Source organism: Arachis ipaensis, chromosome B9, assembly GCF_059453495.1.
Source record: "Arachis ipaensis isolate K30076 ecotype BB chromosome B9, ASM5945349v1, whole genome shotgun sequence".
Taxonomy (NCBI): Eukaryota; Viridiplantae; Streptophyta; class Magnoliopsida; order Fabales; family Fabaceae; genus Arachis; species Arachis ipaensis.
Window position 1 is genome coordinate 122,521,559 of NC_142444.1, and position 13,593 is coordinate 122,535,151.

The window sequence follows — 13,593 nt, forward strand, 5'->3', positions numbered from 1 at the left end:
ACAAGGTCCTCCATTAGAAATTTGGAGGTACAAGTTGGTCAACTAAGTAAGAGGATCCCTGAGATCCCTCCTGAAACTCTTTCCAGTTATACTGAGGTTAATTTTAGAGAAGAGTGCAAGGCCATAATCATGGGGGTTGAGGCCGAATTGGAGAAGAATGGGAAGGCATTGAACGCCAGTGAAGAAGCCTTCACTGGGTGTTCAACACCCACCAGCCCAGGGAAGCTGGCGTTGAATGCCAGCAAGGACATCCCTGCTGGGCGTTCAACGCCCAGAATGCTAGAGGGACTGGCGTTTAATGCCAGTCAGGGTGGACAGCAAGGGCATTCAACGCCCACTAAGCTGACAGAGCTGGCGTTCAACACCAGCCTAAGCACACCCTTTGAGTGCCTGAATCCCACTCAAGAACCCTCTAGCCCAGAACCAAAGGAAACCATAAAGACTATAGAGGTTCCTTTGAATGCACTTCTGTAATACATAGGTTCTGATGACTACTGATCCTCAAGTGAGGATGAAGACACTAGGGAAGAGCAAGTTGCTCATTTCATAGGAGCTCTAATAAAGCTAAATACCAAACTATTTGGTACAAAGCCTCTGGAGGAAGAACCTCCACTGCTTACGAAAGAACTTCATGCTTTTGTTCAGCAAGAGCTACCTCAGAAGCTTCCAGATCCTGGATGCTTTCTGATTCCTTGCACTATAGGCACTATGACCTTTGAAAAGGCTCTATGTGACCTAGGGTCAAGCATCAACCTCATGCCGCTTTCTGTAATGGAGAAGTTGGGAATCCTTGAGGTATAAGCTGCACACGTCTCATTAGAGATGGCAGACAAGACCATGAAGAAGCCATATGGCTTAACAGAGGATGTCTTAGTTAAAATTGAAAACCACTACATCCTTGCAAACTTCATAGTCTTGGACATAGGAAAGGATGAGGATGACTGTGTCATCTATGGAAGACCTTTCCTAGCCACAGCTAATGCTATCATTGATGTGGCTAAGGGAGAACTAACCCTAAAGTTAGGGGAGGATCACATCTTATTCAAGATGCCTCATCCCAATTCTCCCTCTAAAAGAGAGATAACTGTGCAATACCTAGTTTGCCAACCCTCTTTTTCTGTGTAGAACTCTGCAGAGCCCCCAGACATAAATTCTAAGTTTGGTGTTGGACAGCCCTCAACAAGCTCTAAGCACAAAGGTACTAAAAAGAAAGTACCTAAAGGCTGGAAAGACAAGAATGTCCCAACTGAAGGCCTCTCACCTGGTATGAGAGTTGTCTTCACTAAGAAGCCAACCTTACCACATACAGTGAGCCATGTCCTATCTCTAGAGCATGTAGAGCTCATCCATGAGAGGACAGGCAGAAAATTCACTGTCAAGGGCAAAAATCTAAGCCCATACTCACCTTTGTAAGGAGCTGAAGGTCAAGATAGTGATTTTAAAAGAGCGCTTGTTGGGAGGCAACCCAACTTTACCCAACCATTTATTTTCTTTTTATTTTTCCTTTCAGTTGTCAGAGTCATGATCATGTGCATCAGTCAAGAGACAGATTTCACAGCAGTAAAAACAGAACACTCCAAGTGGAGTGTTAAAGTTGAACACCAGCGAGGAAGCCCTCTTGGGCGTTCAACGCCCCAAGAGGGGAGCATTGCTGCCATTGCACGCCAGCTAGGGAGCAACCCCTGGGCGTTCAAACACCAATGCAGAGAAGCAAGGAATCTGGAATTTCCTAGCCTCTCAGGACCAAAGGTCTCATAGAAGCTCCACCTACCCCCACCTTCTTCTCCATTGATCATATTTGCTCGAGGACGATCAAAATTCTTAAGTTTGGTGTTGCCAAAGCTCTGCTTTGTGACTTCTACCACTCTTAAGTATAGAAGAAGAGGATGGAGCAAAATAGAGAGCATGCACATGAGCCTGTGCAACCGCCTCAACAAAGACAAAGGAGTGACATAGAAGAGATCAAGCACTACATGGGATCCTCAAGGAGGAGCACCGGCCATCATCATTCAGGTGGATTCGTTCTCTTTTACTCCTTTCCTGTTATTTTTCTATTTTCTGTCGGTTTATCTGTTTTCTTGTCCTAGTTGCATGATCATTTGCATTGATGTCTTAAAAAGTTGTAAAATATTCCATATATCTCTCACCTTGCTTAAATAAAAAATTTTTATCTGAAAAGAATTGAGAGATGCATGAATTTCAAATTTAAAATAAGATTAGTTTAATTATTTTGATGTGGTATCATTTGCTTTTGTTTTCTGAATGAATGAAATAAAAAGTGCATATTTGAAGTTGAAATTTATGAATGTTGGCTCTTGAAAGAATACGGAAAAAGGAAAAATATTATTGATAATCTGAAAAATCTAAAAATTGATTCTTGAAGCAAGAAAAAGTAGCAAAAAGCAAAAGAAAAATCATGTTGCAAAAGAAAAAAAATTATTATATGCATGCAAAAAAGAAAGAAAAAAAAGTGGCAAAAAAGAAAAAAAATAAAAAGTAGAAAAATCCATTATTGCCCAAAAATGAAGAAAAAGGAGGGCAAATTAAAAAAGCTAGTAACCCTTTAAACCAAAAGACAAGGGTAAAAAGACCCAAGACTTTGAGCATTAGTGGTTAGGAGGGCCCAAAGGAATAAAATCCTGGCCTAAAAGGCTAAACCAAGCAGTCCCTAACCATGTGCTTGTGGTGTGAAGGTGTCAAGTGAAAAGCTTGAGACTGAGCGGTTAAAGTCGTGGTCCAAAGCAAAAGAGTATGCTTAAGAACTTTGGACACCTCTATCTGGGGACTCTAGCAAAACTAAGTCACAATCTGAAAAGGTTCACCCAGTTAAAGTGTCTGTGACATTATTGTATCCAGTGGTAATACTAGAAAATAAGGTGCTTAGGGTCACGGCCAAGACTCAGAAAGCTATGTTCAAGAATCAAAATAAGCTTAACTAAGAGAATCAATAATATCATCTGGATTCTATGTTCCTAAGGATGCCAACATCTCTGAGTTTCAATGGATAGTGAGATGCCAAAACTATTCAGAAGGAAAAAGCTACTAAGTCCTGCTCATTTGATTTTTAACTAAGCTTCATTTGAAACTTAGAAATATATTGTATTTTAATTTTCTTTTTATCCTACTGTATTTTTAGTTGCTTGGGGACAAGCAACAGTTTAAGTTTGATGTTGTGATGAGCGGATATTTTATACGCTTTTTGACATCATTTTCATATAGTTTTTAGTAGTTTTTGTTTAGTTTTTATTAAGTTTTGATAGGTTTTAGTGTTAAAATCATATTTTTGGATTTTACTTTGAGTTTTTGTGTTTTTGGGCAATTTTAGATATTTTCTGGCTGAAATTGAGGAGTTGGAGCAGAGATCTGATTTAGAGACAGAGAAAGCACTGCAGATGCTGTCCAAATCTGACCTGCCTGTATTCGGAAGAGTATTTCTAGAGCTACAGAAGTCAAATGGAGCGCTCTCAACGGCTATGAAAATCTGACTTCTAGAGCTTTCCAGAAATATATAATAGTCCATACTTTGCTTCGGATTTGAAGGCCCAAAATTGGCATTCAACGCCAGCTTCCTGCCACCTTCCAGGCGTCCAATGCCCAAAGAGCAGAGCACAGCGTCCAAAGGCCCAAAGAGGACCCCTAGTTGGCATTCCACACCCCAGAGACCTCATGGCACGTGGATCTCATCAAAGCTCAGCCCAAACACTCACCAGGTGGGCCTCAGAAGTGGATTTTGGCATTAAATAAACTGTTTTACCTTTACTAGTCATCTGTTTAGTATTTAAAGGATTCTATTCATGTAATTCGAAGAATAACACATACTCTCCGATTCAGGAGAGCATCATTCACATTTATATCTTTGTTTTTATTTTCAGTATGAGTTTCTAAACCTCCTAGGTTGAGGGGAGGAGCCCTCCTGAGTCCTATGAATTAATAAAAGTACAATTTCTTCTTCTTCGATCAGTGTCTGATCTATCTCTAAGATGTATATTCTGATCTTCATCATGGTGAACAGGACGCTCTGACAAATTGGCTATGTTTATCACATTAAGATGAACGTGCCTGACAAACACCCGCGTCTACTTGGGTTCATGTGAATACATGGCCGGAAAGCATGAACCAACAGCTATGTTTATACATCTCTCAGATGGTTAATCCATGATTTCTTTGGGAACTTTTCGAGACACCAGTTCAACGGATCTCAGGGGAGATTAGGGTCTCCATGCTATAGGCTAGAATCCATAGAAGTAGCGTTCTCTGATCCGGAAGATTCGACCTTGCCTGTGGCGCTTTGAGTAGAATCATCAAGAGAACGATTTGCTAAGAGCTTCACCTTCCGTCAGATTGAATGACCACGGGCAATGGCGTTTAACCTATAGCAAAGGAGATCAAGGACCATTGGTGTGGCTTTGATCACTCACAGCCTGCCATAGAAGAAGATCATTCACAAGCAAAGAAGATAGTAGTACCAGAGTTATTTCAGAAAGACAAAGTAACTCCGACTCTCAACTCTATCCCTATCCTTATTTCTACTGAATATCCAGCATTTATGACATATAATCCAACTCCGTCTGATTTCACCTGACTATGACCTGCAAGACAACCATAGCTTGCTTCAAGCCATAATCCTCGTGGGATCGACCCTGACTCGCTTCAGGTATTACTTGGATGACCTAGTGCACTTGCTGATACTACTGCTGTTGTACGGAATAGTGTGGGTTTTGCGTATATGTGCTCTATGGACACTAAATTTGAGGGAGAAAATTTACCCCAAAAGTGCAAAGATGAACATAGTATCAACCTGTAGTAAGGCCAGCTGACCTCTTCATCATCCATGGAGTATAAATTGAGCTGTAGAGCTCCAAATGATGTGCTTCTAAAAGCATTGGAAAGTAGACATTCAGGACTTTCCAACAATATATAATAGTATGGATAAAAATTAAGTTTGAGCTTCAGAATATGTCTTTTCTTCACTCAAGCAAGCAAAGCCCATAAATCTCAACCAATCAAGACCACAAGAATCATCTAGAATAGTTAATTTTCATTTGAATGTAATTTGCTTTCAATTTCATTTAAGTTTGTAATTTAGGAGAGCCTATATAAAGGCCTTAGTTTCACACTTCACAACACAACAATTTCACTGGGAGAGAGTCTTCAGACTCCTCTTTTCTCACCCACACTTCTCTCTCTTCCATTTTCTTTCATACCCGCTTTGTAAGTATTTTAGTTATGAATTACTAACTCTTTCCATTGGGAAGAGAGCTCTATTGTTATTTGATGGATTAAATTATTTTTATTCTTCTTCTTCTCTTCATCTCTCTTTGATTTACTAGAAAGATTTCATTCTTCATTCAACCATTCAATTGTCTTGAGAAAGAAATTGAATGTACTTGGGTTTTGTGATTGGCTTGGAAAAGGAATCATAGAACCATGCTTGAAATCTTTCTCACATTGGATTAGGTTTGGAGTTGGTCAGAGATAGTGACATGTAATTTTCCTAATACTTGGATCTATGAAGGTGTGTGGTATAATTAGTGACCAAGCTTCATCTCTTCTCATGAGCAATTAGATCAAGGAATTGGCAATTGTTCAAGTATAGAGAGATTTAATTTCCAAGGAATTAGGATTCAATCACTCATGATTGCCAAGAGATCAATGAGTTGCATGATTGAAGATGAGATGAAAGCCTTTGATCCGGAGAATTCAATATCTGTTTATCCCAATACTTATTTTATCTTTCTTTCTTATATTTACTGTATAGTCATTTACTTTCTTGCACTTTTACTTGACGACAATTCGGTATACTTGCTGAAGGAAGATTGCAGTGATACAAAATTCCATGATCAAGTTTATGGCGCCGTTATCGGGAAATAATTGTGATTAACAAACTACCGATTGGTTGATTACCTAGATTCGACATTTTTCTTTTGTTTTTGTTCATTTGATTTCTTTTGTTTCTTTATTTTCTTTTGCTAACTAACTGTTTGTAATATTGCCTCACTGGGAATTTCCTCAATTGTGACAAGGAAAATTTTAATCTCTTTTATCTTGGTGATTGTGTTAGGTACAGAGAATTTTCAAGAAATAATGGAGCATCCATTATATTTTGGTTAATCAAATTTCATGGAAAACTTTTCACCATCACAAAATGATTCATGTTATTATGCTCATGGTGGGTGGGAGTATCAAGAACATGAAATGGGGTACTTTCCAGAGCCACAAAATAACTCATTTTGTTATGATAACTACCCAAATTATGGTTGGGAAGATCAAAACTAAAGAGATTTTACTCATACATACTCTCATCAGGAGCTATCAATTCTTAACCCTCTAACTTCACCTCCATATTTCTCATGCCAAAATTCCTCATCATTTGATTATGCCTCAGTACAAAACTCCTTCCCAAATCCATACAATTCATTTAGCCACCCACAAAATTCATTCCACTATGCACTAAATTCTTTTCATGGTCCATAAAACTCACCTCATTACCCGCCAAGCATATACCCCTCCAACCAATTCCATTCACAAAATAACCAATTCCAGTCTCAACCCAACCCCAACCAACCGTTACAACCTACACAACCTCCCTTAGATAGACTTGCTAGGATTAAACTCTTCCATGAAGAAAATATAAAGGTAAATAAAAGCTCTAGAGAAGAGGAGAAAATAGCAAAAAGGGACCATGAAGAAAAAATAAGACAACTAGCACAATCCCTTGCTGAAGAACCAACCAATGACTTCTCTTAGTCAAGGAAAAAATACAATACCACAAGAGGAGTAGTGCTCGGCAAGGAGGATGAAGATCAAATGGTGGGTGCAAGGAAGGAATCGGAAGAACAAAAAAAAGAGGCACCCATACCAAGTGAGATTCCAATGAAGAAGGAGGAAGTTGTGAGAGTATATAAGCCTAGGGCTCCAAATCCACAGAGGCAACTTAAGGTTACAAGGCAACATGCAAACTCACTCTCAAAAAGTCTCAATGGAAAATCATGCAGAAGAAAGGGAGGAAGTCAATCAAAGGAGTCCACACTCCAGTGAAACAGAGAGTTGTATAAAGGGTGAGTTCATTGAACCACCAATTCAAGAAGCTCTTGATGAAGAGGATACTCCAACCATCACCCAATACCCAAGTCTTGATATCAAAGATGTGAAGGCAATAAAGACAAGCACCAAAAGGAGGATTGTGACCAAGAAACAAAGGACCATATCCATGAAAAATAAAAGGTCAAAGAACAATCCAACCCCTTATCAAACAAGCAAGTTCACTCAAGCCAATCACAAAACAAAGCTTGTTGGGAAGAGGCACTCAAAACAGGGGACATTAACTGGTCCCTCTTTCTACTTGAGGTCATTGATAAATTCCGATTCTGTGGTTTATCTTGTGCCTATTCTAGGAGATTTTATCACCTTTTCCCACATTTATTCAATGAAATAGCATGGTTTTGTAATTCTCCCTTAATTTATGCTTAAATGTAAAAACATGATTTTTAGGCCCTTAAATTGGTGATTTTAATTCACTTTAATCCCATTCGATGCCTTGATGTCTTTGTTGAGTGATTTCAGGTTCATAAAGCAAATATTGGATGGAAGAAACGAGGAAAAAATCATGCAAAGTGGAGAACAAATGAAGAAACAAAGATTGGAAATACCTCAATGGGCGCGCAAGCGTACAAGGCACGTGCGCGCAGAAGTGACATCGCATAGCGACGCGTACGCGTATATGACGCGTACGCACTGATGAAGAAACAGCCAATCGACGTGCACGCGCACATGGCGCGTACGCGCCGATACTCGCACGTGACCCACTTAAAAGCAAAATATTGGGGACAATTTCTGAGCTACCCAGGCCTAAATCTAACTTGTTTCTGAGTGTATTTCATGCAGAATTGAAGTCCAAGCAAAGGAGGAGCAATTAGTTAGTCAACATGAGCCTATAGTTAGTTTTCTAGAGAGAGAAGCTCCCTTTTCTCTCTAGAATTAGGTTAGGATTAGGAAAATTGTCTTGGATCTTGGATTAATTACTTGATTTCATCTTGTTTTCCTCATGATTTCTTGTTTCTACTACTTGATTGTCTTAGTTGTAATGTTAATTTTTCATTTTGCTCTCTTGTATGTTGATGAACATTGTTAGATCTAATTTCCTTTTAATGAAATTTTATGTTTCCATGTCTCTTTATTGTTTATCTTCATGGTTGTTGTTGAGTTCTTGCTTATGTTACTTATGGGTTTTCTTAACTTTAGCATTTTGTGATGTTTACTTTTATTGCACATTAGGTGTTTGATAGAATGCTTCCTATAGTTTTTAAGTAGTCCTCTTGACCCTTGGCCTAGGCTAAGGGGATTGAGTGATCTTGAGTCCTTGGGCTTTATTGAATTGGTAATTCTAGAACCATTGGGGATCAATTTGATAACTATTGACTCTACCCTACTACCAAGTTGATTAGTAGCTAGGTTGGGATTTATGGATTGATGTTGATCAAGCCATTTGACGTACTCCAAGCCTAGGAGTAAACATTACGTACTTAAGGCTTTAGGGAATAGACCTAATGCGCTCGGTTCCTCGTAATTATCAATATTTGAATCGTTGACAAGGATAGTAATCTCAGTTACCTAAGTCTTAGCCAAGAGTTCTTTATCTTGCTTTCTTTAATTACTTGCTTGATTTACTTTTCTTGTTCCTCTTATAAAACAAAACCCTTTTTCCCCTTCATAGCCAATAATTGACCACTTCATTGCAATTCCTTGTGAGACGACCCAGAGTTCAAATACTTTGGTTAATTCTTATTTGGGATTTGTTATTCGTGACAACCAATATTTTTGCATGAGAGGATTCTTTGTCGGTGTAGAACTATACTTGCAACGAGAATTCATTCAAATTTGAGGAAATTCTATACTGTACAAGGAAAACTCGCTCATCAAAATGGCGCCGTTGCCGGGGAGTTGCAATGCTGCTATGCTATTGGCTATTGTATATATTGTGAATAGCTTGATTTTTGGTTTTCTTGTTGGTTTTTGCTAGTTGTAGGACTTAGTTTTCTTTATTTCTTGTTAGCTTTTGTTTTTATTTTCTCTTTCACCATAAATTCTCATCACTTTGGCTATGAGTGTGGTTCAAACTATGTTGTAGGAAATGGAAGCTTCAATGAGGATGTACATCAAGGATTTGGAAATCAAAGAAGGGAGGAGCCCCAAGCTTATGGACAACCTTCTTGGCAACAACCTCCTCCGAACTCTTATGGGTATAATCCTAATCCTAATACATACCAATCCAATGTGTGTGATGACCCTTATTGTGATTGTCAACCACAACTACCACATGCATACGAACCCCCTCCTCAACATAACCCTCCACCACACTCACAAGCCTTCTACCACCATCCACCTCCATATGATCCCAACCCATATCCAACATTCCAACACCAATACGCCTAAGAACCACAAAGTCCACACACACCACCTCAAGAATTTCACCAATATGAACCACCTTCCAATTACAACAACCTTCCCTCAAATAATGAACCCCCTCTACCACCGTCCCCCGATGAAACCCTCAGGCTAGAACTGAGAGATCTTGAATCTCATATCTTAAGGCGACAAGAGGAGGATAAAAATAAGTTTAAGGAGTTAAGAGCAAAGATGGCTAGCATGGTAGAAGCCGTGAGTCACCTAACATCTCACCTAAGCTCATGCATCCTAAGAACTCCAATTGTTGAATGTGGAGAAATAATCAAGGAGCCTAGTGAGGGAGTGAACTTGAAGCTCCATGGTGAGGAAGAGGAGTTAAAACAAGAAATGCAACAAGAGGAGGAGGTAGAGATTAGTGAACAAAAGGAAGTACTGGGTGGATGTTTAGGATATGTTGAGCATATAAAGGAATCTCAAGTTAAAGAGCCCCCTCCTACAGAGTTTGAAAGGGATGTTAAAGAGGAGAGTGATGTTGCGGAAGTGGATAGAGAGTTGAAGGAAATTGATCAAGAAGTGGATTCCATCATTAGTGATTTTTTGTCCACATTGATCAATCTCCTTAATGATCTTGTTGAGCCTTCTTCCAGTGGATGAGAAAGCAATGTTGAGGAGGCTGATCAACCTCCAAGGCATATTGTGAGTGAAGAATTGGAAGAAGTGTCACAAGCAACAAGCTCCCTTATATATGATGATTCCGCATCAACATATGACCCTTTCGACTTTGAAGAGTCCTTCCCCAATATGCTTGGAATTGATGATGAGGTAGACTTCACTAAACCTCCTATCTATGATGAGAGTGATGGGAATGAGATAGAAGAAATTAATGAAGAAGAATGCAAACTTGAGGAAGCTTGACAAGATGGGGAACTTAAAATCCCTTGCCCAGTGGTGGAAGTCTCTAGAAGAGGATGGACGGGAGTGGAGCGTGCTTTGTCGAGATCATTGGGACCCTCCACCTAGATTGTCATCCAATCCCTCATTTGAGTGGGTAAAACTTCTAACTCTTAGCTTTATTATCCCACTTGAATTTGGTATGCATGAAACGGATGGCCAACTTAGGGCGCTTTGTGGAATTAAGCGAAAGAGGAGGATGTTTAGTGGTTGGCGTTGTAAATCTAGACTCGTTATGGTTGGAAGCTGAAAATTGAAGAGCATGGATCGGTGTAGTTCTCAATTAAATGGGTCTAGGAGAGTAGTTTGGTGCTTTCATGAGAATTCGGCTTTCTTGTCACCCAGACGGAATCAAGGCGATCAATTCGAAGATGGGTGTGAAGATAAGATATGGAACCCTAGATTACAACATGAAAACCAATTTTGGGAGCTCATATCATGGAGAGAACCTCACCCAAGCTTGGCGAAGATGGTTGGAAATTCTGACGATCGACTGAAGGACAAGCACTCTTGGAGGTTTAGGGATGAATACAAGCATAAGCCTGACGTTAGGATTTTTTACCAGTAAAGAGATTCATAGAGACAGTTGCATTGTAGATATAGTCTCTAAACCGACAAAAATCCCTTCGTACAAACGTGTTGGGTGTCACAAGTAACAAACCCCTTTAAAAATTGTTAACCGGGTATTCAAATATCGGGTCGTCTTCTCAAGGAACTGCGAGGAAGTATGTTCTTATTATTGGTTATAAAGTTATAATCGGGGTTTAGAAGGTGAGAAGCAAGTAATTTGTATGACAAGTAAAGTAAATGGTAATTAAAATAAATAAATACTGTAAAGCAAATTTTTGGCCAGGTAAGAGAAATTAGAGGTCCAACTTAGTTATCTCTCTCAACTATAATGAAAGTTGAATCTAAATTCCACTTGGTCAACCTTTACTAAAGCAAAGGAAAGTCAAGGGACTAATTAAATTGACCTTTGAATCCTGTTTATTTCCTAAGAAAAGGTTGGGATTACTTAAGTTCAGCTCAATTAGCAAGATAACGATTATTAGTTATGTTGAGTTTAATGACTGTTGAGTTACTGAATTCTTAACCAGGACCAAAAGGGGAAAAAGTAAAATTGCTAGAATAATAAAAAATGTCCTTAGATGGGAAGCAATGGTAATTTAAATCAAAGAGAACAATCATAAACTGAAAATACCTCAAATATTATTAATTCAAATAACAATCTGCAACATGGAAGAATTCATAAATCCAATGATCAATTCAAGTGCTGGAATAAATAAAAGTAAAAGGAAGCTAAAACAAAGAAACATAAAACCTGGATTGAGAGTCACTCTTAAAACAAGAAGAAATCCTAAATCCTAAGAGAGAGAGAGAGAGAAGATCTCCCTCTCAACTAAATCTAAATCATTGAAAAATAAAATATGCGAGCTCTCTTTTGAATGGGTGCATTCCCACACTTTATAGCCTCTGGTCTATGCTATCTGTACTTGGATCTGGGCCAAAAAGGGCTTCAAAATTCGCTGGGGGCGTATTCTGTAAATTCTGATACGTGGCCTCTGTCACGCGTCCGCGTGGGTCACGCGGTCGCGTCATTCGGAGCTTTTCCTTGCCACGCGGTCGCGTCAGTCATGCGACCGCGTCATGTGCGTTCTGCTTAAGGCGCGCGGTCGCGTCAGTCATGCGGCCGCGTCGCTGCTGATTCGTGCTTGGCACGCGATCGCGTCGTCCATGCGATTGTGTGAATACCAGTTTCCTTCAAAGCTCCGTTTTGCCTTCTCCTTCCATTTTTTGTATGTTTCCTTTTTCATCCTTTAAGTCATTCTGCCTTAGAAAACCTGAAACTACTCAACACACTAATCACGACATCGAATGGAAATAAAGGTAATTAAATTAATTAATTTTAAAGATTAGGAAACATGTTTTTCATTTACATCACATAATAAGGAAGGGAAAGTAAAACCATGCAATTAATGTGAATAAGTAGGTGAGGGATCGTATAAATCACTCAAATTAAGCACAAAAGAACTCATGAAATATGGGTTTATCAACCTCCCCACACTTAAACACTAGTATGTCCTCATGCTAAATCCAAGGTAAATAATTAAGGTTAAAGTGATGGAATGTCATGCAATGCAACCTAATTTAAATGCAACTACCTAAATGAATGATGCATCATGCAACTCTAAATTATTCACTTATATATAAAGCTTACATGTAGTCAAGTTAGTTCACATTCTCAAGGAGTCATGTATATATATATATCTAGCCAACCCTTAAATAATAAAACATTTTAGCAAATGAGATGGGAAAGAAAACATTGTACAAACTTGCAAAACAATTAGTAAATTTAAGCACAGACATATGTTGATGAGTTATTGAACCCTCACTGGATTTTGTGTTTACTCTCTAGTCACTCAGTGTTTATTGGGTTTATTCACTCTATTTTTCTTTTTATTCTTGCTTTCTATAGCTTTGTTCTTCATCTAACCAATCAACAATTATAGAATATAGTCATACCAAAAAATCATGAGGTCTTTAATTGAGGTTGTAATGGGGCCAAGGTAAAGGTAAGGATTTATGTGAGCTAATAAGTGAATCCTTAATTAGACTAAGATCTCACCTAACATACATATTTAGTAAAACAAAATCTCTTTACCTATTTTCCCATCTTATCCCACTTATTGTTACATGCTCATGTTTCACTTTTTATTTTTATCCCATGTGCATTGTTTTTATTTTGCATTGGAGAATTTCTTTTGTATCCCCTTTTATTTAAATGCTGAAAAATAACTCTCTTTTTTTTTAATGCACATGGTAATTGAATCACTTAGATTTTCTCATGAGCATGCTTCCCAAATTTTATTTTATTCCTTTTAACTTTTCTACCTTTCGTTTCTATCATCCATGTTCCCAAAAGGTTTCCCACATTTAACTCTATTCATAATTTTTTATCTTAAGCTAACCAAGGATTCATTTGGGATTTTCTTTTGTTTTTCTGCTTAAGGCTAGTAATTTGGCTAAATAGAATAAAGGGATTTTAAAAGGCTCAAGGGGGCTAACAAGGGTGATGTAAAAGGTAGGCTATTTTTTTGGGGTAAGTGAGCTAAAATCAAATGATGGCCTCAATCATTCTCTTGGTATGTATCTATTCTATATTCTATAATTGGACATATAGATTAAAGCAAAGTAAAGAACATCAGAATAAAAAGAAGCGAAACACACAGGAATAAA